Below are 26,003 nucleotides of genomic sequence, written 5' to 3'. Positions count from 1 at the left end.
AAATAACATGATTGGGGAGTTTCCATGATTCTGTGTTGTTTGAGGGCTTTTCTCCTTTTTTATTGGATTTCCCTGGTGACTCAGATAGTAAAGAATCTGCCTGCAATGCAGGAGACATGAGTTCAATCCCTGGGTCAAGAAGATCCCCTTGAGAAGGGAATGGCTACCCAGTCCAGTATTCTTGCCTGGAGAAGTCCATGGACAGAGGAGTCTGAGGACTATAGTCTGTGGGATCGCAAAGAGTCAGCCACTACTGAGCAACTTACACTTTCATTTTATTCTTGCATTTTCTTATTCCATTTTGCTTTCTGGCCCCCTCCTGCCCATACTGTGGTGTAATCATGATACTATCAAGACAGGGGAAAGGCATGCTAAAAGTGGAAGAAAGAAGGTGATGGCTTAAAAATGTGCCCATAGATAACGTCATACACAGAAGATTCTATAATTTGGCTGGGTGGGGAGAGGGGAGGGAAAGAATCCTCTAGCATGTCAGTGTTTAAACTCAAGCAGGAAAGAGGCAAAGATGGTAACATTTTTTTTCCCCAGCAATTTTAGGTTTAATATAGGAAAATGCAAATTTAGAAGTTAGTTGGTTTAAACTTTGGTATCATTTTACCACCTTGGCCTCATTTTCTTCCCTCTGCAGCCCAGTAAGGGAGGTTAGATGATTTTCTCATCTCCCTCTTTCAGAGGAAGAAACTAAAGGTCATGGAGGCCAAGTCCCATAGATAGGAAGATCCATGCCAAGGTGGACCTGGATTTTCTGATGAGGAGTTCACCTTACTTAGCTTCCTCTCTGAGCATGAGCTCTAAGAGGATGGGAACTTATTCTCACAGGTTTTTGGGACTCAGTTGCTTCTGAGTCACCTTGGGATCTGGGAACTTTTGCCCAGAGTGAGAAACTCCAATCCTGGACCCATCACCAGCCTTCCTTCTGAAGCTTGGATTCTTCCTGGGCCCTGCTCCTGTAATGAAAACCCAGACCCTTCCCTGGCCAGGCCTCCTCTTCTCTTCATGATACCCAGTATCATGCTCCAGTGAGCTAAGGTCCCCACGTGAGCTGGGGAGAGGTGCTGACTCACCTAGTACTTGCATATCAGCCCTGCATATCCTTGATGCAAGGAATACAAAGGTTCTGGCCATCTTCTTGGGTCAGAAAGTGGGACATAGCAGGGAGGACAGGCAGAATATTGCCTGTAAGTATTTGCTCATCTACTCATTCATTCTTTTCTTATTTCATTCATTCATCAAATGTTGGCTGTGCTGAGCTCTAGATATATGTCCACAGCTAAGACAGACGTGGGCCCTGCTCCTTGAGCAAAGAGGAGAAATGGATGCTGAACAAGTCATGATCAGGTAAATGCAAGGCAGGATATGATACTCAGTGACTTGTAGCAGGGGCTGGGCCGGGGCCTGCAGCTTCAAGAAGGGCCTCCCTGAGAAGAGGTAGAGAGGAAGGAGCTAGGCAGGCAGGGCATGGTTGGGAGGGAAGTGTGTCCAGCATAAGGAGCAAACAGTGAGCAGGTGTGGGCGGGGGTGAGGGGGGCAGCAAGTGGAGGGACTAGAACACTAACAGTGAGCAAGTGTGGTGTCCTTGGGTTTGGGGTGGGGAATAGTCAGAAACATTAGGCTATGGGGTCTGAAAGGGCTGGCTAGGTGGTGAGAGGCTGTGAAAGTCATCAGAAGCTTGTGGAAACTGTGGGTCAGGTAAACTATGGTTGAGAGCTTTTCTGGGAAGAGGTCTGTGGAGGAATACTAGGCTCAGACACCGAGGGAGAGGGAATAAAGGATAGGAGGAGGAGTTCAGGGCTTGGTTCGGAGAAGGCCTAAGGGAGAGGAATGGTGTGCAGCCCAGGCTGGATGGTGAAGATGCAAGCCCTCGGGATCTGAGGCCCCAGAGAATGAGCCTCCAGCAAGAGCATCAGCTCCACCAGGGCAGGGACCTTCTCTGTATTCCTCTCTGGTGACTTTCCAGCCCCAGCATGGTTCCTTGCACCTAGTAGGTTCTCAGTAAATACTTATTTACAGGTGAGCAAATGAATGAAGGGAGCAATTTAGAAAAACTTCTCACGTGGTTCTTGCACAGATGAAGAAAAGATGCTGGAAATAGCTCTCAATCTCGATTCCCTTTCCTCCACTGGTGTTGGAGAGCCTGGGAGAGAGTCGGCTGGTAGAGGTGGGGTGAGGTGTGAATGGCAGGACAGGGCTCTTCTTGTCTAGACATCCCAAGCGATTGCCCAGTGAGGTCATCGTGGGCTGTAAACTCTCCTGTATGGGGGCCCTGGCCCCTGAAAATGAACACAGGTCCAGGAAAAGGGAGACCCATAACTGTCACTGCAGAGCCTGAGAAACCAGCTAGTCTGTTACAATCCAGCAGGTTCTTCTGAAAAGCCCAGGGAAAGGGAAGGTCTCGCCCAGTGGACATGAGTCCAGGGCTGCCATAGGGATGAGCAGCATTGCTGGGCTTGCATTTGTCAGATGTCTCAGCCTATTTTTCAGATGTTGGGTTTGATAAAATGCAAAATGCATTTTGCCAAGCACTTTCCCCCCTAATTACATGTGTATATTTTAAGGGAAATTTAATCCATATGTTTCTGATTCGTTTACACGGAAATCATTAAGATGTTTTCTAGGAGAAATTTGATGTGCAAGAAGGCTTATGAACATTTTTAAAAACCTATGTTTAAAATTTCTTTCTTTTTTGTTTCTTTTCCCTTTGCTTGTGTGTGTGTGTGTGTGAGAGAGAGAGAGAAAGAGGGAGAGTGAGGGAGAGAGAAAGAGAGAAAGTGACTCCAGGCTGTCAGAAACAAATATGGACTCCTAAATTGTTTGTTTTCTCCTTGGAATTCAGAGCTGAACATTTGGAGTAGGCTAGACTCCTGCTTTTACATCTGTTTCCAGCACCAACTGTATGCGATGGTCCTGTGGCCATGAGTCATGATGAGAGCATCAGACATACACTACATACACTGCTTCATTCGAGAGAAGGACATTCACCATCATGTGGCCTTTTGGTATCTGCAGTCCCCTGCAGGCCAAATGAATGTCCCCAACCCTGTGTCATCAGTGCAAGCATGACAAGAGTGTTTGGCCAGATAAACAGAAGATAATGCTACTGAAATAACCCCAGAGTTGTCATTCGAAAGTATTCATTGTTTTTCTCTTCTGGTTTGGAAATTATATTTTTATGTCACAGAATAACTATCTCTGTCTTAAAATTCACCATTTGGGTGGTGGCTGAGTTCAAGTTCTTCTGGCAGTTTCTTCCAAGTTCTGACTATGTGTGTGTGTGCATAGCACAAACAGGTCTGCGAAGATGTGTCCATGTGCACACGTAGGTGGAGTCTCTCTAACCCCTGGTATCTTAGAGGTGGTGTTAGTGAAAGAAGGATGTCCTTTAGCTCACTGTGCCCTCTCTTTAGGCTTGTGTTCAACACAGATGTTGCACTTGTTGAATGAATGAATGAACGAATGGAGTGAATGAGCTGATTACTTATTGAGAGGCATGTTCTGCGCTGAGCGTTTTAGCTGTAGTATCTCACCACTGCTCAGTGTGTTGCAGTCAGCACATAAGGATTGCCATCCTCCAGAACCTCCTGTGGAGAATTCCAAAACCAATCTCCCACACTCCGTTCTAGAGTCAGGTCTAGCATGTTAAATGGGGTGAAACTCAAATGTATGACTTTTGGTGCTGGTGGATGGTTTCCTGAAAAGCAAACGGGAAGGTGTTTATACTTCCCACCTAAGACTCTCTGTAACACTTTCCTGTCCCTTTGGTTCCCTTTCACCCTGGTACTGACCTGTATAGTCCCCATCATCCCTGTCCTGGTTTGTCTCTAGGCTCTTTCCAGAACCATCAAGGAGGCGCTGGAGTGTGGCAGGCTTGGACTTGCTTTGAACTTCTGTGAGTGCCTGTTCAGTGGACTGGGGAAAAGCATTTCATGCTCTGAGCCTGTCTCCCCATCTGTAAGGTGTGAACAGTCTTCTTGGGCATTAGAGGAGGTAACGGTATAGGCACAGCACAGCGCTTGGACCTTGGGACAACTTGGTTGGTACACACTGACTTCTTAACTCCAAACTATCTCTAGCTCCCTGCTCCCAGAGGGAGAGGGGTGGAATTTCCATGTGGCTCTGCCCAAGCCAGGCACACACATGCCCTTTCCTTCAGCAGTGTTTGTTGGAAGAAATGCAAACATTCACAAACAGATGCTGGTTCCTGCCATCTTTCACTGGCCTCCCTTTTCTTCCTTCTTTGGTTCGTGAGACCAGGACTTGACTTTTTGAATGCCTACCTCTGGGCCCTGCCATCATGATGGTGTGATCACTTACCTAGAACCAGACATCCTGGAGTGTGAAGTCAAGTGGGCATTAGGAAGCATCACTATGAACAAAGCTAGTGGAGGTGATGAAATTCCAGCTGAGCTACTTCTAATGCTATAATTCGATGCTATGAAAGTGCTACACTCAATATGCCAGCAAATTTGGAAAACTCAGCAGTGGCCACAGGACTGGATAAGGTCAGTTTTCATTCCAATCCCAAAGAAAAACAATGCCAAAGCTTGTTCAAACTACCACATAATTGCACTCATCTCACATACTAGCAAAGTAATGCTGAAAATTCTCCAGGCGAGGATTCAGCAGTATGTGAACCAAGAACTTCCAGACAGTTAAGCTGGATTTAGAAAAGGCAGAGGAACCAGAGATCAAATTGCCAACATGCTCTGGATCATAGAAAAAGCAAGAGAACTCCAGGAGAACATTTACTTCTGATTTATTAACTATGCTAAAGCCTTTGACTATGTGGATCACAACAAACTGTGGCAAATGCTTCAAGAGATGGGTGTACAAGGCCACCTTACTTGCTTCCTGAGAAATCTGTACGCAAGTCAAGAAGCAACAGTTAAAACCAAACATGGAACAACGGACTGGTTCCAAATTGGGGAGGGAGTATGTCAAGACTGTATATTGTTATCCTGCTTATTTAGCATACATATAAATTACATCATGTGAAATGCCAGGCTGGATGAAGCACAAGCTGGAATCAAGATTGCCAGCAGAAATATCATTAACCTCAAAATATGCAGATGATACTACCCTTATGGTAGAAAGCAACAAAGAACTAAAGAACCTCTTGAAGAGAGTGAAAAAACTGGTTTAAGACTCACATCCAAAAACTGAAGGTCATGGCATCTGGTCCCATCACTTCATGGCAAACAGATGGGGAAACAGTGGAAAGAGTGACAGATTTTATTTTCTTGGGCTCCAAAATCACTGCAGATTGTGACTGCAGCCATGAAGTTAAAGGATGCTTCCTCTTTGAAAGAAAAGCTATGACCAACCTAGATAGCATATTATAAAGCAGAGACATTACTTTGCTGGTAAAGGTCTGTCTAGTCAAAGCTATGGTTTCTCCAGTAGTCATGTTTGGATGTGAGAGTTGGACTGTAAGAAGCTGAGCGCCAAGAATTGATGCTTTTGAATTGTGGTGTTGAAGAAGATTCTTGAGAGTCCCTTGGACTGCAAGGAGATCAAGCCACTCCATCCCAAAGGAAATCAGTCCTGAATATTCATTGGAAGGACTGATGATGAAGCTGAAGCTCCAGTACTTTGACTATCTGATGCAAATAACTGACTCATTGGAAAAGACCCTGATGCTGGGAAAGGTTGAAGGCAGGAGAAGGGGACAACATAGGATGAGATGGTTAGATGTCATCACAGACTCAATGGACATGAGTTTGAGCAAGCTGTGGGAGTTGGTGATGGACCAGAAAACCTGGTGTGCTGCAGTCCATGGGGTCACAAAGAGCAGGACACAACAGAGTGACTGAGTTGAACTGAACTGGACCCTTCCCTCTCCCACGCCTGCTCTCCTCATGCAGAGGTGGGCTTACCCTTTCCTGACATCTTAGCTTCTTGGAGCCTGGTCTTGCCCTCTGGCCTCAGCCTTTTTCTCCAGAAGAGTCACCTGTCCTTCTCTGTCCCCTGGTGTAGTGGTTTCCTTTCCCTTGGAGAGAGGGGACTTGGAGGCAGAGGCTGTGCTTTCTTTATGTCCTTTGGAACTTAGCAGAGGGAGTGGAATAGAAAAAATTTTCCACAGATGTTTCTTGAACTGAGTCCTGCTTTACTCCATGAGTACTTTAGTCCTGCTCTACTGTAGGTTATCATGAACAGATTGCTGATTTTTTTCTGGTTTTGATTTCTTAATTCTATTTCTGTTTGAATTTTATTTTGGGGGATGGGGTTCCTTTCAAAGATAATAGTCTTACATGTATGTCTAATATGATAATATTACTCGAAGGATCTTTTAGTATGTTTTTATTTTTTAGTGTCTTTTCTTTCAGAGTAATAGAAATCAGGGTAAAGTGAAGTCACTCACTTGTCTCCAACTCTTTGTGACCTCATGGACTATACAGTCCATTAAATTCTCCAGGTCAGAGTACTGGAGTGGGTAGTTGTTCCCTTCTCCATGGGATCTTCCCAACCCAGGGATCGAACCCAGGTTTCCCACATTGCAGGCAAATTCTTTACCAGCTGAGCCACCAAGGAAGCGTAAGAATACTGTAGTGGGTAGCCTATCCCTTCTCGTGGAGATCTTCCCAACCCAGGAATGGAACCAGAGTCTCCTGCATTGCAAGTAGATTTCTTTACCAGCTGAGCTACCAGGGAAGCCCATAAATCAGGCAGGAGGCTTGCAATTGGTAGAAGCTGATTCTAGGCTTTGTTGCTGTTCGATCTCTCAGTTGTGTCCAACACTTTGTGACCCCATGAACGGCAGCAAGCCAGGCTTCCCTGTCTTTCACGCTCTCCTGGAGTTTGCTCAGACTCATGTCCATTGAGTTGGTGACGTCATCCAACTGTCTCATCCTCTGTTGCCCCCTTCTCCTCCTGCCTTAATCTTTCTGAACATTAAGGTCTTTTCCAATATGTTAGCTCTTCGCATCAGATGGCCCAAAGTATTGGAGCTTCAGCTTCTGCATCCATCCTAATGAATATTCAGGGTTGATTTACTTCAGGATTCACTGGTTTGCTCTCCTTGCTGAGTGTAGGCTAGAAGAATTCTAAAATGAGGGACTAGAGCAATAAAAGATAACGTAGAAGTAGAAATGATGTGTAACAGTGTTTTGTTTTGTTTTGTTTTCCAACCTCGTGTCTTGTCGACATCTGTGAAATGTCACAGTAAATAGCAGAGAGTCAGAGTTTGTAGGCAATTTATTATTCTTTTCCTGTTTGATAACTTAGAGGAAATTGAAGGTCATTCCCATGCTAACATCACACGTAGGCACTTCCTTTCTGATCTGTATTTTGATTGGGAGGGAGGGACCATCTTCAGCACTCTGGAAATGACAGTTGTGAATGTTGCAGCCTGGGCTGACAGTCAGATGTGTTCCAGTGGGGGAAATAGTTAAGAACTGTTATACCATAGGTCCCTCAAAATAAGAAAGGGATTGCTCTGCTGAGGGAATGCAGGTGGGGCTTCACCATTTTGGGCAAACAGGGGAGACTTGCAGACAGTCCTGCATTTGACCCCAGGCCTCCTCAGCAGCTCTTTGCCAGGTGTGCTGGGTTGGTGGGGGGCTTGTTCAATGGCCTGGAGCCTGAGTGTGAGTGTGGTATGTGCTTGTTGCCTTGATGCTGACCCTTACAGCCACAAGGGCTTAGGCTTTGCTGTTGCTCATCTGTTAAGCATCCATTACAGTGTTATTAGGGTAGCAACTATCTATAGGGTTTATGAGAATGAAATGAAATGATATGTATTAAATCTTTAGCCCTGTGGGTAATGTGTGGTAAGAGCTTCCTAAGAGCCACCTTTGTTAGTCCTGTTATGAGTGAAAAGCCCACAATGGCATAGACTATGCCTGGGAGTATCTATGATAATGAACAAAGTTAACATTCTTTTTCCTCTTGCACGTTGGAAACTCTTTTATCACTTGAGTTGTACACCAAGAAACTCTATGAACAGAAAGTTGTGTGGAGCCAGAGTTGCTTGGGCATGGGAAGCCCATGAATGTCTTCTGCAGGCAGCTAATCCCTGATATCTTCACTGTGTTCATTGTGATTGGATTGAGATGGGGCCAGCTCTTTGTGTTCATGCCCTGCTGCTCAGCTGCTGAGATCCTTAATGGTGTTGTCAGTTAAATGCCTTAGTGTTTAAAATAGCACTCTTTGCTTTCCTTCTTTATGGGACCTAGGGCTCAGAAGTGTCTGGGGGCCTCAGCTGTTTGGTGAGCCCCCTCTTGTAGGGGAGAGAGGGAGTAAAGGAAATCTTCCTTTGCACTTCTCATTTTCTGTCCTCTCTTCCTGGCTTCAAGCTTACAGACTCTTCTATCCAGAACACACCAGACATCGTCCTTGGAGACACTCACTTGTGTATTAGTCCACCTATATCCCTTTCTCTCACTTTCCTTTCTCTAGGTAACACTTATGTGGTGTTTATGACTTGTAAGCACAGCATGATCTAATATAATACAATTCTACCTACAACTCAGTGAGGTAGAAACAATTATTATTCCAATTTTACAGATGAGAAAACTGAGGCTTAGAGACTTGCTTATCGTGACTCATCTCATAAAACAGGAAAGTCAGCACTGCATCCCCAACACTGACGTTAGCCCAGCCTGGATACCTTGCTTGTTAGACTGTCCTTCGTGCCACTACTGTATCCACTGCCCTGTGGCTGTGCCTAAATGTGCAGATAGCTGTGTCAGACCTGCGCTCATGCATACTTCTTATGTGAGACAAATGGAAAGCCCTGCTTTCGCCAAAAGGTGCTATTTTCTTCCCGCTGTGTGAAAATCTATCATAAAGGAAAACTCATCTTATTTTGCATAAATTCTCAGTCTCTTCCCATGATCAGAATCAATGTTGCAGCAGGAAGTCTTTTTTAAAATATAAAGCAATTCTGCATCAGAATATCAGTGCATCCCAGTGGCTCATGTGTTGAGGATATTTCTGTCAGATATGAGGCAGTTCCACATTTAATCCTGCAAACCTGCGGTACCAAAATACATAAGAGAGCAGTGAGTAAGGAGATAGCGGTTCAACATGCGAAACAGGCTCTTTGCCTCAGCAGGATGGTCACTGCTGTAGGTTTAGGAGAAGTGAATTCTTCCCCTGTAGATACTGGACTGGCGTTCACAGAGCTGACTTCTAGGGACACCACTATCATGTATTTATTTAATAGATGTTCATAGAGCACCTCTGGTGTTGCAGATATTAGGCATTATGGGTGGTGATGAATGTTCAGACACTGCCCATGCTCTCGTGATGTTTATAGACCAGCAGGAAGACAGGTGGGGACCAATCACACCACTGAGCATTTAATGCAACCAGAAGGAATGAAGTGGAGGGGACTGTGGTCCAGTGAGAGTATATTCCAGAGTATCTCAGCCTGGGCCAGGGGTGAACCAGGTGTGAGGGACAGCCACGGTCAGAGGATGTTTTCCTGAGGAAGATGAGCTTGTCTGATGCCTGAGGAAGGGTAGGAAATAATTTAGCCTAGAGCTTGGGCAAGGCTGGGAATATCACACAAGGAGATCACATTGCACAGGATGTAGGTAAGCAGTCCTTGAAAAAATGTTTTAGAATGAAATAAAGGAAGGAGGTGCTATGTAAAATCTGTCACTCTTGACAGTCCATGGTGTCCATGAGATGTTCAAGAAACTGGAGTTTATATCAGAGAGAAAGCTGTTTAATAGTATGAGACAGCTTTCCCCAAACTTATTTGATTAGGGTATCCTTTTATCTTAGAAGAGCCACTAACATTTCACAAGGCGTTGTTGTTTCTGGGACCCAAAAACTCAGAACCGTAGTTCCATGTGTTCAGGTGATAGGGCTGCAAGATATGCCAGTACGTGACAGAGGAAAAGGTAAGGATGAAAAGGGAAATCCATAGTGACTGCATGAGTGTGTGTGTGTTTGAAGGGCACACATAAATGGTTGAATATACTGATCACTTCTAGAGCGATATACAGGAAAGTGAAGTGCCGACTTTCCGCTTTCTACCCTTCTGTTCAGTTTGAATGTAGTGCAACAAATGTGTTGATTTTTTTTAGGAATTAAAAGAACAAAAGAACTTGATTTACAAAAGCTACTTATCTAAAGTGCTTTCCAGGCACACATCTGTTCAATGAAAGGAAGCACATCTATGTGTTCACTGCTGATGGCCTTCCAGCTGTTAGTCCTTTCGGTGTGTTGTGAATGTGGCTGACAGTGGTTTTGTTGAAGGTGGAGGACCATGGAGAAAGTGGACACTGTCTTCACTGGAGATGGTATTTAGTGTCATCTATCCTTATGGTGGCAGCAGTTATTTTCATACAAATGATGTTTGCCTGGAAAAAGGGAATCTGTTTCCTTGTAAAGGGATTCCATGATGCTCCAGTCACCTGCTGTTGGATATCAAGACATGGGGAAGCCCTACCTCAACTATGGAGAATATTCTGTGCTTGGAAAAGAGTATGTCACTGCTTCCTAGAGTCACACTGAAAACCATGACTATTAGTTAGGTTTTCTAGTCTCCAGCCAAAGGCAGGCGGCCAGGTATTTTTTGCTGTGCTCTCATTGACAGTCTCAGGTACCTTGCCAGGGGGTTTTGATGAAGCAGCTGTTCCTGAGCCTCACTGAACCCTCTGGAGGTGAGGGGCTGTCTGATGGAGGCCCAAGGCTAAGGCATCTGGTCCCTTCTGCTCTGCCCTCTGTTTCAGGCCCCCTCCTTATGCCTGGCTCATCTCCAGCACCTAAAGAGTGGCTGGCAATGCAGGGGTCTGTGCAGTCCCTGATGGGACACTCACTTGCCAGGGTATCTCTGCTCAGGGCTTACCACTTCCTCCATGTGCCTGTTTGTGAATCCGGTGACACCCAGAATTTCATGGCTCAGTTATTACAGTAGATTTCTAGTAGGAACAACATGTTTAGTTTGTTTTCCAAAATGTCATTCTCTGCACAATGTGGGCAGCTCCATTTTGTTATCTCCAAAGGGCCAGCATCATCATTCTCCCTCCGTTCTGAAGGAGGAGTGTCCCTTTTGAGCATGCTGATCTTCTCTCTTGCCCCTCACCCCTTACTCCATAGCAGAGGGACAGCCCCTGAGTGGCCTCTGCCTCAACAGCTACTCCTGCATTGCCTCGTGCCTACATTGGTGGGCATCTTCCTAGCTCCATATGCAGATAAATGCAACACACTTGTGACTTTATCTTCTGGCAGGTGGATTAATAAACATTTCAGAGAGACTTGGGGCTTCCCTGGTAGCTCAGCTGGTAAAGAATCTCCCTGCAATGCAGGAGACCCTAGTTTGATTTTTGAGTTGGGAAGTTCCCCTGGAGAAGGGATAGGCTACCCACTCCAGTATTCTTGGGCTTTCCTGCTGGCTCAGACTGTAAAGAATCTGCCTGCAATGCGGGAGACCTGGGTTTGATCCCTGGGTTGGGAAGATCCTCTGGAGAAGGGCATGGCAACCCCCTCCAATATTCTTGTCTGGAGAATTCCCATGGACAGAGAAGCCTGGCAGGCTACAGTCCGTGTGGTCACGAAGAGTCAGACACGACTGAGCGACTAAGCACACGTACACACACAGACTGAAGGCATAGAACTCTACATCGTGAAACTCAGACTGGAGTTAAAAGTCTTCTGGCTCCAAATCTGTGGTTTTCCCACTAGAGCTTTAAAGCAGAGCCTCCACAGTTGAATCCAAGTGGGGTCGTCTTCCCTTGGGTCTACTTTATTCACTGTCCAGTGATGGGTGCCAGGAAGTTGGACCATTTTTGTCCTTCAGAGACTTTTCTGGGCTGGGTTTGTATGTATTCACTGACATCAAAGGCAAAGTGAAAGAGGGGAAATAGTAGACCAACTGCCTCAGGAACCCAGTTGAAGAGGTGTCTGTAATGGGCCGGCAGTGGTAAGATAGTGGGAAGGTTTTCTCAGCTGGTGCTGAAGCCTCGAGGAAAGACAGGCCTGGCTGAGCCCGCCCTCCTAAAGTGTGCACAGAATTGGGTGGTGGTGGTTTGCTTTTCCTTAAACCAGACTTTAAAGGCTGACTAGAGACTTTTCTCAGTAAAGCTTTACAGTGCTCTGGAATGTTCTCTTGGATTTAAAAAAAGGTTGTCATAGTAGTTTTGTTGTTTTGTTGTCTCTTTTAAAAAAGCTTGTCTCCGTAGTTTTCTCTGTTTTGTTGTTAGAACCTTTCTCAAGATCCTTCCCCATTAGTCACTCATCAGTGGAATATCTCTCTTTTGAGATATAATATCCCTATATATTAATTTATAAGGATTTTATTCTTTTCCTGTTTGCCAGTTTATTCTCCTTTCAAAGGAGATTTGGAGTGGGTATACTGAAGGTAGCCAGATCAACTTTGTTCCCGCCCCCACACCAGGCCAGATAGTCTTTTCTTCCTTTGTTCTTCTTGCTCTACCCTCTTGTGCACTGAGTCCACCAAACAGCTAGTGATATTCATATTCTTTCATCCTAAAGGCACTGTGTTTTTAGTACAGTTTGGGCCTACCATATCAAATGAAAAGAAGGATACTAAAGAACAGAACTGTCAGTTTTATGAGTAAGAAACACTAAACTCACAGAGAAGCTTCATTGTGTTCACTTTTTTTGAGGCAAAAACCCAGCAGAAATTAACATAAAATCCACTGAGACATTCATGTCTCTGAAAGGATAACAGTAGTTAATTAGAACAGCAGCCGTTGTGTTTGCACTTAAAAAGCATTGGGGAGGTGTAGTGGTGAGTGCTTCATCTGCACTGGCTCCCTGTATGCCCTCAGCAGCCCCATGAGCAGGAGACAGTCGAATCTGGTGGGTCAGTGGATGGGCTCTGAAACCAGACAGCCTGAGTTAGAATCAGAGTGCCACCACTCAGCTGTGTGTGATTTCAGGCAAAATGCCTAGCCACTTCGTGTCTCAGGGGAGAATAACTGTACTCAACTCAACAAGTGGAGTTTGGAGGAGGATGCTTGATTAGAGAGAGACAGATACTTTGGCATAGAGAAGGCTCATAAAGTCTTAGTCACCATTATTTCCATTGCTCACCCATTTTGTTGATGAGGAAACTGAGGCTCAGGGAGGTTAAGTTACTCATCCAAGTCTGAATTCAGACCCAGGCCTGCCTGATTCCCATGACAGTTGCCTTACTAAGGAGCAACGAGAGCCTCCCAGGAGACAGGTCCTGGGAGAGGCTAAGCACCCAGACTGTTCCTCGTTTACTATGAGAGTCAGCCTGATTATAACCTGGTTAGAAAGTCTGCATGGCTAGTTCTTAATGGCAGTTCCTGCTGCCCGGACCACCCTCCAGCTAGGAAGCACTGGCGTGGCTAAATCAGGGGCTGAAATATTGAAACAATGTGTTTCCTTGATGAATAGCCAGTGCTTCAAGGCTCCCTCCCCAGTGCCCCTTGTCCACCCCAGGATCTCCTCACGACTAAGGGTTTGGCGTTGTAGGTGGGTCCTACTGGGGGGGCTGACTTTGGTGTGCATAATAGCTGCTCAGCATGTGCCATATCGGCTGCAGACCCTAAGAACTGCCTAGTGCTGCATCCTGTTGGCTATAACATAACAAGGCTACTGGCAGTGACCTCAGAGTGGGTAACTGTGTCTGTCCCCTGATGGTTGGATTCTTCTCTGAGCTGAATCCTGAGAACCTCACAGTGGGCACAGGCTTTCTGTCTTCTCACTCCTGATTCACTCCATGGCCTCAGCTCTGCATTTCTCCAGCTCTGCCACTCCAGGTCCGCATACTTTGGGAGCTGGCTGAGGAGACCTTCCGGGGCTTTCTTATGGCCAATGAGCCTTCTTATGGCCAATGGACCAGGACCCCACTTGGCCCAGGAATGAGCATAGGGTTGCCCCAGACATCTTAGCAGAGAGCAATGAAGATGGCTATGTACACCCCAGCCTTGTATCCTTCAGAATCCTTGGGGTTCTCATTTTCGGGGAGGGAGGGTAGAAATTCCTGACATCCTTCTAACAAAACGCAATAGGCTTCCATGCTTGTCCTGGGTAGAATCTTTTCAGGAAGTAACTGGCTCTGTGGAGACTTGTTATAAACCGAGGTGGGTGAGGTTGGGAATGGTGTAGACTCTCACTGCCCAGTGTAGAGGCAGGACTAAGGCTGCGGGGTATCCCTGGGGATTTTGAGTGAAGGCTTGGGGTCTAGTCCCCACCACTCAACCTGCTGACTGTCAGGCTGATCCAGTCTGTTCACCTCTGCGAGAGCTAGTCATCTTCTGTGGTCTGGGATCCCAGTGGCAGGATGGGAGAAGCTACCTGGGAAGATGGGGAGGAACAGAGAAGAATGGTGGGGTGGGGCAAGGAAAAGACTGACGGAGGGAAGGTGAGAGGGAAGGTGAGAGAGAAGGTGAGAGAGAGAGTGGATGGGGACAGAGGAGGGAGGGCAAGGAGGGAAGAGGGGAGCAGGGCACGGAGGGACTCCTCTGGGCCTCAGCCACTGGCCAGTCCCTTCTGTGGCTGGTAATACTGATAACCTGACTCCAGAAACACTCTCTGCTTATCCTGCCACATTTCATTGCAGAGTTTTGGATTTCTTTCCCCCTGTACCTCATTCTAAGGAGTTCACTGAAAAAGATTTGACTAGAAGCTGTTTCAGCTGTCAAATTAGGAAATATCTTTTGATACCTTTTCACCTTTTTTCCCCCTCCCTCCCAAGTCTCACTTGAGTTAATTAAAAAGGAAGCAGGACTGGGGATTTGGTGGTTCTTCTTCTTATTCTTTTTTTTTACTTACATAGGAAAAGCCATCTTCATCTTTCACATTCAGAGTCACATAAAATATTTGAAAATGGCATTTATTAGCTGATGTTAGGAATTAACAAATTTGTTGTCACTTGAGCAAAGAAAACGACTTGGGGGATGAGAGTGGAAAACTAATGAACCTTCACAGATGTGGGGGCCCTAATGCTGCCTTCACAGAAGACAGGGTGATGAGTGGCTCCCCGAGTGTTTGCATGGGGACCCCTGCATGCTAGCTCTCATTGCAGGATGGGTGGTGAGAAAGAGATACCAGCGCAATCTGCAGTGTGTCTGTTGTGACAGTGAGTCGTTGCACACTCACCAAGTTCAGCACTAAAGAAGAGTGGTCTTTAGGGACCGGGTAATAAATTAGAGATCCATCTCCAGGACTCTTGCCAAGGAAGGAGCACTCTGCACAGAGATGGGACTGGACCTGGCCTACCTTCAGCCCAGATACAATCAGACGGATACTTTCCTTCATCTGCCAGGATCTCACTGTGCTCTTGTTCATACATACCGGCATTTGGAAGGCAGGCATGAGCGTGGAATCAAAATTTTCATGGAATCAAAATCTAAAGACCAGCAGAACCACACCAGAGCAACTTGCAGATGAAGAAGTCAGACCTTTGAGCAGTGGGAGTCTGCTCTGAGCTCTGGCCCCTTTTCAGACAACTCAGCAGCAGAGATAATATGCTTTCCCTGTTTTAAGTGTCCCTGTTTCTTAATAAACAGCTTAGTCATAGGAGGCATGCAATACACTTTCAGGTTGTGCCAGAAAGAGCTTTATCTTCCATTTCCAGGCCTGTGGCATGTTTCTGTATAATGGATGGCCAAGCTAGGAGGAATTGTTTCAAAGATGCTCTGTCTCTGCAGGCATGTGGTTTATACTAGCTTAGCGGACAGAAATCGAAGTCAAATGCTCTGTCGACAAAGAATAAAGACCATGATCTTATTTTAAAGGGTGGGGGGGAGATGATAATTGACTTCATTGGTGAGAAGTGCAACCATGTGCTGGCATTGAATGGCTTAAATCAAGGTCACTGTGGGCTTGTCCAGCCTCAGATGGAGGTGCAGAGACACCTGGGGCCAGGGAAGTGCCAGCCAAAAAGTAAAGCAAAGATTTTGAACACATCTATAATGTTTTGGCGTGTCAGAGTTGAAAATTAAAACACCAAGAGGGGGACTACAGTATTGTGGAAGTTGAAATGACAAAGTGGTAAGGAGGCTGGGGCTGGGTTCTTAAAAATGTAGGTGAAATTCCTCTTTTTTTTTAATGTTTCCTTAGTGCATGTATTTCTAGTATTTTTTTGAGGGGGGAGCCTGGGAAGGGGCACAAAGAATAGTGACTTTATTTGTAAAGCTAGCAATCTAAGATATGTTATCACATCCTTTCTCCGCATACTCAACTCCATTGTGTTAAGTAGTTATGATCTACTTACTGTTTTATAAGACAGTTGAAGACATCAAACATAATCTCTTGGCAGAAACTGATAGGAACCTCAAAATAGTCATTCAACTTTTTTTTTAATAACAGAACTCCATTCTTTCCATAAGCATTTTGTCACCAGCTTTAAGATTTTATATCCCAGAATTCCTTGAAGCTAGATAGGTCTTCATGACTTAGTTCTAGCAAAGGAGCTCTAAATAAAGATGTATGATATATTCATAAAGCACATTAGAAGATCTGGATGTTGCCTTCTTTTTCTATATTCTCCAACTTACTGCCTAGAAATCAAAAATAATAGTAGTGACTTTTATGCTAAAAGGCAGGCACTTTGGGGCCAAGTAAAAAGGGATGAAAAAGACTCATTGCATGTCATGATAAAATATTATTTGGGGTCTTTATCAAATGTTGTTTCAATGGAGAGAGAGGAGTAGAAGACTAGGTGACATTCTTAGTGTTCCGTAACCCTCCTATAGACGTCTAGGAAGACTAAGATGGGTTACGTGTCCAACAGTTGATATTAACATTTTAGAAGCACTTACTACGTGCCAGGTGAATATACATCTCCTCTAGTTTTCCCAGCAACCCAATGAAGATCAGCTCTGGTTTTAATCCCCATTTTATAGGTGAAGATTCTGGAGATGGCATGGAGAAGAGGGAATCTTTGTACACTGTTGGTGGGAATGTATTAATAAATTGGTGCAGCTGTTGTGGAAAACACTTTTGGAGGTTCCATAAAAAACTAAAAATAGAGCTACCATATAATCCAACAATCCCACTTCTGAAAAAATGAACAGTCTAATTTGAAAATATATGTGCACGCCAGTGTTCCTAGTAACACTTCACAATATCCAAGACGTGAAAACAACCCAAATACCCATCAACAGATTATTGGCTTAAGACATATATGTATGTACACAATGGGGATATTACTAAGCCATGAAAAAGAATGAAAATTTTGCCATTTGCAACAATGTGGGTGGTCCCAGCAAATATTATATGTAGTGAAGTAAGTCAGAGAAAGACAAATGTTACATGATATCACTTACATGTGGAATCTAAAAGTAATGCAAATAAATCTATATGCAAAAAGAAACAGACTCACAGACCTAGAAAATCAACTTATGGTTACCAAAGGGGAGAGGTAGAAAGGTAGGAAAAAATTAGGAAATGGGGTTAACAGATACAAACTACTATACATAAAATTGATAAGCAACAGGGATTTACTGTAAAGCACAGGAAATTATATTCAGCATCTTGTAATAACCTATAATGGAGTGTAATCTGAAAATAACTGAATCACAAAATAAAGAATGAAGCTCAGAAACATAGAGCAAATTTCCAGGGTTGCACAACCCCATGATGTACTCACTCTATGTATTATTGCCTGAATGTGCAATTCTTTGTGGGAAATGGACACCTGGAAAATTGTTCTGTGTTGACTGAGCTGAGAACAGGATCAGACACAGATGCTAACACTGCCTTGATGAGCCCAGGTAGGCTTAACCAGTCAGAGTATCCTTTCCTCCTGTGTATAATCCTGAGAGGATAGAGCCCGTTTTGTTTATATAACATAGCGTTCAAGATATCAGAATTAAAACCCTTGAAAGTGTACAGAAGAGAGAGACTGGCAGCTGCAGTGGTTTCAAGATGTTGTTTGTTCTGCTGTGTGTTCTTGTCAAGGATGGATTATCAGAAGCTGTGGAAACAGATGACATGCTCTAGTTATTGGTCTGATTCTGATTTTTGTACTCTATCTTCCAGAAGATTTTTACGTACCTGCTTATGGTAGATTATCATCTCTGCATACCCACTGGGATAAACTTGGGCTGGGACTTCCAGTGCTTCAGAATTAAGGGTACACTTGGCCCAACTGCCTCTTGGACAAAGGTGATAGGGGTATATGAGAGAAGGATATTCATAGCTCCCTTTAAGTGGCAAAGTGAAAACCCTACTTAATAAAAAAAAAAAATGGAAGTGGTTCATCACTCTTCAGTCTCATTTGGAGCTGCTTCTGTAGCCTCAAAAGAATCCCCCGCCCCCACCCCTGCAAGCAAAACTTTTGATTACTGCCGGCCTTTGTCAACTTTGACTGAAATAAGCTTGTCTCTGAGCATGGCAGTGAGAGTTAGGCTCTGGAAATGTCATTCAGAGGAAGACAGCATCACTTGCTGTGCTGCAAAATTCAAGGGAAGCGAAGTTGAGTGCATTTCTGTGAAGTCAAAGGTGGGAATGTCAGATGTCATCATTCAAACGCATGAAGAAGGGTTGGCTAGTCACTGAGAAAAAAACTTCAATTGCTGAGGTAGAACCCTGTCAAGGAGGGCTTTGAGGCAGAGGAGATGATATTAGAAATTTGCAACATCGGCAAATGTACAAAAGGGAATTTTGGTTCACTTGTTTGATATGTTGTCTCTGTCAATTTTTCCTGTTGAAAACTTAAAATCCTTCCACAGGATATCAGAATGCATGGAAATAGTGGACCCTGAGCTGCCTCCTGTGTCAGTCTGTTCTTGGGCCGCCGGTGCCCCTTCTCTCAGATGTAACCGTCCTGCCTCTCTGATCTCATTTTGTACTCCAGCCATCGTGTTCCTCCCAGTACAGGGTGGCCTGTTCTGTCACTTCTGTGAAGATACCCATTTTCTCCTTATGGTCTGTGCAGAGTAGTCTCCCCCGCCTGGCATCTCCTCTGTGTTTTGTCCTGTCTGTCTATATCGCATCTACTTGCAAAGCCACCTCACCTCCTGTTGGGCTCAGCCATGTTCCTGAAAGCCTCCCTCATCCTGATGACCTCTCCTCAGAGAACTTGTATGGCTTGTTGGTGGATTCATGCAATCCAGGGCTTAAAGACTTTTCTCCTAATTTTTTTTTAATTGTGATAAATGTAAACGTAACAAGAAATACGTTATCTGAACTGTTTTCAGAGTGCAATTTAATGTTTAAGCATATTCATATTTTTTTCAACCCTATCACTGGTGTCACCTCTATGCACCTTCAGAAACACTTTTCATTTTGCAAAACTGAAACTCTTTACCTGTGAAACAGTAACTTCCCATCTCCTCTCCTCCAAACCTGGCAATCACCTTTTAAAAAACTTTCTAAGCTTTTTTGTGTTTCCATACAAATCTTGAAATTATTTGTTCTAGTTCTGTGAAAAATGTGGCTGGTAGCTTGATAGGGATTGCATTGAATTTGTAAATTGCTTTGGGTAGTGTTTTATAGTTTTCTATATATAGGTCTTTAGTTTCTTTAGGTAGATATATTCCTAAGTCAATGGTGAATCATCCACATTGTGTTACATTGCTCCTTAGCCAAAGCAATCTTGAGAAAGAAGAATGGAACTGGAGGAATCAACTTGCCTGACTTCAGGCTCTACTACAAAGCCACAGTCATCAAGACAGTATGGTACTGGCACAAAGACAGACATATAGATCAATGGAACAAAATAGAAAGCCCAGAGATAAATCCACACACATATGGACACCTTATCTTTGACAAAGGAGGCAAGAATATACAATGGAGTAAAGACAATCTCTTTAACAAATGGTGCTGGGAAAACTGGTCAACCACTTGTAAAAGAATGAAACTAGATCACTTTCTAACACCGCACACAAAAATAAACTCAAAATGGATTAAAGATCTAAATGTAAGATCAGAAACTATAAAACTCCTAGAGGAGAACATAGGCAAAACACTCTCAGACATAAATCACAGCAGGATCCTCTATGATCCACCTCCCAGAATTCTGGAAATAAAAGCAAAAATAAACAAATGGGATCTAATTAAAATTAAAAGCTTCTGCACAACAAAGGAAAATATAAGCAAGGTGAAAAGACAGCCTTCGGAATGGGAGAAAATAATAGCAAATGAAGCAACTGACAAACAACTAATCTCAAAAATATACAAGCAACTTCTGCAGCTCAACTCCAGAAAATAAACGACCCAATCAAAAAATGGGCCAAAGAACTAAATAGACATTTCTCCAAAGAAGACATACGGATGGCTAACAAACACATGAAAAGATCTCAACATCACTCATTATTAGAGAAATGCAAATCAAAACCACAATGAGGTACCACTTCACACCAGTCAGAATGGCTGCGATCCAAAAATCTGCAAGCAATAAATGCTGGCGAGGGTGTGGAGAAAAGGGAACCCTCCTACACTGTTGGTGGGAATGCAAACTAGTACAGCCACTATGGAAATAGAACTACCTTATGACCCAGCAATCCCACTTCTGGGCATACACACCGAGAAACCAGAATTGAAAGAGACACATGTACCCCAATGTTCATCGCAGCACTGTTTATAATAGCCAGGACATGGAAACAACCTAGATGTCCATCAGCAGATGAATGGATAAGAGAGCGGTGGTACATATACACAATGGAGTATTACTCAGCCGTTAAAAGAATTCATTTGAATCAGTTCTGATGAGATGGATGAAACTGGAGCCGATTATACAGAGTGAAGTAAGCCAGAAAGAAAAACACCAATACAGTATACTAACACATATATATGGAATTTAGGAAGATGGCAATGACGACCCTGTATGCAAGTGTGTATAACGGACTTTTGGACTCAGAGGGAGAGGGAGAGGTGGGATGATTTGGGAGAATGACATTCTAACATGTATACTATCATGTGAATTGAATTGCCAGTCTATGTCTGACGCAGGATGCAGCATGCATGGGGATGACCCAGAAAGATGTTATGGGAATGCATGTAAGAATTAAAGATTTTAAAATTTAAAAAATAAAAACTAAAAAAAATAAAATAAAAATAAAAAACTTTCTAAGCTTTTGAATACACTCAGTTACCTCATGTAGATGAAATTGTACAGTTTTTGTCTTTTAGTGGTGGACTGTTTCATTTAGCAAAATGTCCTCAGGGTTCATCCACATTGTAACATAATTCATAATTTCCTGACTTTTTTAAGGCTGACTGTTGTTACATTGCTCCTTGGAAGAAAAGTTATGACCAACCTAGACAGCATATTAAAAAGCAGATACATTACTTTGCCAGCAAAGGTCCATCTAGTCAAAGCTATGGTTTTTCCAGCAGTCATATATGGATGTGAAAGTTGGACTGTAAAGAAAGCTGAGCGCTGAAGAATTGATGCTTGTGAACTGTGGTGTTGGAGAAGACTCTTGAGAGTCCCTTGGACTGCAAGGAGATCCAACCAGTCCATCCTAAAGGAGATCAGTCCTAGGTGTTCTTTGGAAGGAATGATGCTGAAGCTGAAGCTCCAATACTTTGGGCACCTGATATGAAGAACTGAGTCATTGGAAAAGACCCTGATGCTGGGAAAGATTGAGGGCAGGAGGAGAACGGGATGATAGAAGATGAGACGGTTGGATGGCATCACCGACTCAGTGGTCATGAGTTTGAGTAAACTCTGGGAGTTGGTGATGGACAGGGAGACCTGGTGTGCTGCAGTCCACAGGGTCGTAAAGAGTTGGACATGACTGAGCAACTGAACTGACTGACTGAATGTTGTATTGTATGTATAGACCACATTTGTGTCATTCTGGTAGTACTGGTTCCTATGTAGATCATGTCATGGGCTGCTGCTGTGTGTTCTACAGAGCTCAGTGTTACGACCACACAAAAGAGATGCTGCGTAAGAATGAACAGACTTATCAAGCTCAGGACATTGTAGTTCTAAGATATTAAGGAAGGAAGGACTGTGTTTTGTGTTGCTGGTCCACAAGTGGTTTGGAAAGGAAAAATGTGTGTGTGTTGTGTTTGTGTGTATCTCTGTAGGGAAAGTGTGAAGTTGTTAAAGCAGCGGGATGAACTGTTAGCAATGGGAGAATCTAGAAGTGAATACAGGTATTCTTCATGCTCTTTTTATCCCTTCATCTTTTCTGTACGCTTGAAAATGTTTCTAAATAAATGTTTTATTTCTACTTGCCACCACTCCCCCCACCCCCCATTAAAAAAAAGACAAAACACTGTGGTCATTCTTGAGCCTTTTTTCCCTGTCACACCACAACCCATCACACAGGAAGTCTATCTGCTCCCTTAGGAGAGCATCCTGTCCTCCGTTCTCACTTCCTTGCCAGATCTGGCACCACCAGCCTGGTCCAAGCTGCCATCTTCTGTAATTGCCTCCTATCTAACTTGTCTTCATGCTTCCATCTTTTTATTGGACAGTTTTTATCCATGACTCAAAATAGCCAAGGGGTTCTTTTTAAAACACTTCTCCATTTATCACCTTTCAATAAAAAATAAAATCGTATCAATCTAATCTGCCCTTCTGCCTACTGGGAATTCATCTTCTTCCATGTTTTCTCTGCTCTTTCTTCACTGGTTGCTGTTCTGAAGCAGTGAAAGCTCATTACCACCTGGGATTCTTCCATGAGCTTCTCCCTTTGGATTCTGTTCTCCTCTCTGTTCATGGACTCTCCTCTCTTCATCCATTTCATTTGTTTGAATGTTACCTCCTCTGAGATGCCTTCTCTGACCATATTCTTTTAGAAAATGATCCCTACTTCCTCCATTATTCTCAGTTCTCTTCTGACTTTATTTTTCATGGGAGAATGATAATGAAATTATTTTATGCTGAACTGTCATCACTCCAAAGGAATGTAAGTTCCAGGAAAGAGGGGATTTTATTTATTCTCTGCTGTGTTTTCATAACCTGAATAGTGGTTCTTATATTGTGGTCCCAGAATAGGAGCATCAATATCATGTGGGAACTTGTTAGAAATGCAGACTCTTGGGTTCTTCCCAGATCTGTTAAATCAGTTATATGGAGGTCAGGGAGAAAGAGCAGAAATCTGTATTTTATAAGTCCTCCAATTGACTCTGATGCATTTTGAAGTTTGAAAATCACTGCTTTCAAATTGTGCCTCACATAAGGTAAGTGCTAAGAAATATTTAAATAAATTAACAAATATCAGTGCCAATCTGTGTTATAATGTCTACTTTCTGTTACCTTCTTGGTTCAGAACCTTAAAATTTTATTCTATAAAACATTTTCATTATAGAAATGTCATTGTTTTAATTTTGGACTTTGTGAGGATTCAGGGTTAAAATACATGGTTTTATTCTCTCTGACATAGTTGCCAACTTTGTTTTATGCAGAAACTAAAAGGTATATCCCACCTTGATTTACCTTTCTGGTAAGGTTGTTAGTAGGGAAACAAAATATTGATAGCTCCGAATTATGAATAATTACAGAGGTATCACTTTGTGCTGCTATAAGTTTGTTGAATGACTATATGATGGCAGACTATGTTCTGAGCTGGTAAACTGACCCGAGTCAACGTTTATGTCAGGCCTCACTGCCCAGCTACCAGGAGAGGCAGGTGGACAGGTCTCCTGCCAGGATTGTTGACTAATGTCTGCTGTGAACAGGACTTCTGCTGATCAATTTGTCTTTGTCAGCTCTGCACTCATTCTTGTCTGGAGAGCAGAAGAAGTGGCTCCCAGGCAGAATGGCCAACGCGAAGGCTATTTGTTGGAAAATTAGAAGTTTCAACTTACAGAGACTCTCTTAGAGATTTCATTGCTAAGAGCTATTTACACAGGAGTATTATGGTTGTGCTTTATGTATTCCATCTGAAAATGTGGGCTTTCCACTGACTTACTCTAGACTAGAAAAAGACCCATGTGTCCTGCGTCTCCTGCATTTGCAGGTGGATTCTTTACCACTGAGCCATCCGAGAAGCCTTTCCGATGAACAGTTTATGGTTGCTTTTCCAGGACCATCAGTATTGCTTATATTGTGTTTTGATAGAGAGAGAGAGAGAGAGAGAGAGAGAGAGAGGAGTGTGTGTGTGTGTGTGTGTGTGTGTGAAATGGTTTCTTTTGCTACTTGGGGATTTATGTGGTTTGTACCCTGTTTCCATATGAAGATTGTGCATCTCTTTGCCTTGCCTGACCAAAAACTTCTCAATCCAAGATAACTTCCATGCAGTCACCCAGGTAGGACAGTGCTTTCCACTTTCCATGGGTTAAGTGTGTGTGCATGCTTTGAATATTTCCATAGCTTTATCTCTTTGAAATTGGTAAACTTGATCCTGGGGAAGGCAGCTCATGAGGGCTTCTCCTCGTTTTGATTAAGGTAATTGTGAAGAAAGAAATACATTAAACTGTGAGCCCAGTGAGATGAGGATTGTTAGGGAATATACTCAAAGTTCATCAGTTCGTGGCCAGGCATCTCAGCACTAAACAACCTGCGAGAAGCCAGCTTCACTGCTAGACTGAAAGAGATGAGCACCTGTCAGTTTTACTCAGAAGGAGTGAAAGAGTAGCACCTGGAAACCCTGTGGGCAGCAGTGAAATGACCACTGACTCAGTTTGCAGTCATCTTGAAAGGACAAGCTGCTGTCTCTCCCCTGGTGAATTTCTGCCGAGCACAAATCCTACAAGTGAACCTCATCTCTGTCTGTAATCAAGTGGCAGCTGGGCTATTGAGCATGGCGGTTGTCCCAGTTGTCCTTTTCACTTGGCTTGTGAGGCAGAGCTAGTCTTGGCAGTTCTTGGAAATAATGACCTCATATAAGAACATCCAATTTAGTAGCAGCTTCAAGCTCCTGTTGCCTTCATGGGCTGAAGTGTTTGCATTTCTCCTGTAGTCAACAGATTGTTTATGAGTACATTTTCACCTGGGGTAACAAACATTAGTGAACTGTGAAGCTGCTGCTGAGTTTTATCTATAATTCAAATACCAAAGGTAAGACAATATAATTTGAAGTTATTACTCCCAAGGTACCAAGGGTGTTTTGAGTTTGTTTGATAGTATTTTAAGAAATTAAATGATCCTGGAAGTTCCATGGTTGTCTAGTGGTTAGAATTCATGACTTTCTCTGCTGTGACTGGGATTCAATACATGGTCAGGGAATTGAGATCCTGTAAACTGCATGGTGTGGCCAAAAAAGGAGAAAGAAAAAGAGATTAAATGATCCTTTTCACCTACTCATGCTGTCTCATAAAAAGATAATGTGAAAAATTATCTAACAGGACTCCTAACCTAGTCATTGTCCAAAAAATACATGTTAAACAACTGAGTTGAAGAACATTTTAGTGAATTGAATAATGTTCCCTCAAGAATTCATGTCCACTTCAGACTGTGTGGCTTCAGTTGGAAAGAGGGTCTTTGCAGGATCTGGAGATGAGATTGGATTGTATTGGATTTTAGGGTGGGTCCTAAATCCAGTGACTAGTATTTTAAGAAGAGAACAGGTACACAGAGACAAACATAGAGGAGGATATTTATATAAATACCGAAATAGAGATTGGAGTTATGCTTAGACAGGCCACGGAATGCCAGGGATTGCCAGTAATCACTAGATCATGTTAATAGAAGAAGAACATGGGGCCATTTCTCACTTGGAGCCTCCGGAAGAAACCAGCCTTGCTGACACCTTGATTTTGTACTTCTGGTCCCCAGAAGAGTGAGAGAAGTAATTTCTGTTGTGTTAAGCCACTCAGCTGGAGGATTTTGTTATGGGAGCTGTATTAAGCAACAGACTAGTCAGGGCTTCTCTGAGTCCTGATAGACAGTTTCCTGCAGGACTGCAGGGGGAGGTGGAAGGTATCCACATCATGAAAGACGGAGAAAGCCTGAGGAGCTGTGTGATTTAGAGGATACTAAAGAGACTGGCTGGACTTCCCTGTTGGCTCAAGCAGCAAAGAATCCGCCTGCAATGCAGGATACACAAGAGACTTGGGTTTGATCCCTGGGTTGAGAAGATCCCCTGGAGGAGGGCATGGAAACCCACTCCAGTATTCTTGCTTGGAAAATCCCATGGAAAGAGGAGACTGGTGGGCTAAGGTCCATGGGGTTGCCAAGAGTTGGATGTGAC

General features: G+C 43.6%; 1 protein-coding gene across 3 annotated transcripts in view; it reads left to right on the top strand.

The window, feature by feature from the left end:
• The window catches only part of CACNA2D3 (calcium voltage-gated channel auxiliary subunit alpha2delta 3), an 879,694-nt gene that overhangs the window by 398,301 nt on the left and 455,390 nt on the right, over nt 1–26,003 (top strand). The window lies entirely within an intron of this gene.

The sequence above is a fragment of the Ovis aries genome, chromosome 19, assembly GCF_016772045.2.
Source record: "Ovis aries strain OAR_USU_Benz2616 breed Rambouillet chromosome 19, ARS-UI_Ramb_v3.0, whole genome shotgun sequence".
NCBI classification, from domain to species: domain Eukaryota; kingdom Metazoa; phylum Chordata; class Mammalia; order Artiodactyla; family Bovidae; genus Ovis; species Ovis aries.
The sequence above is the reverse complement of the archived record's forward strand: the minus strand, read 5'-3'. Positions and strand labels throughout refer to the sequence as shown.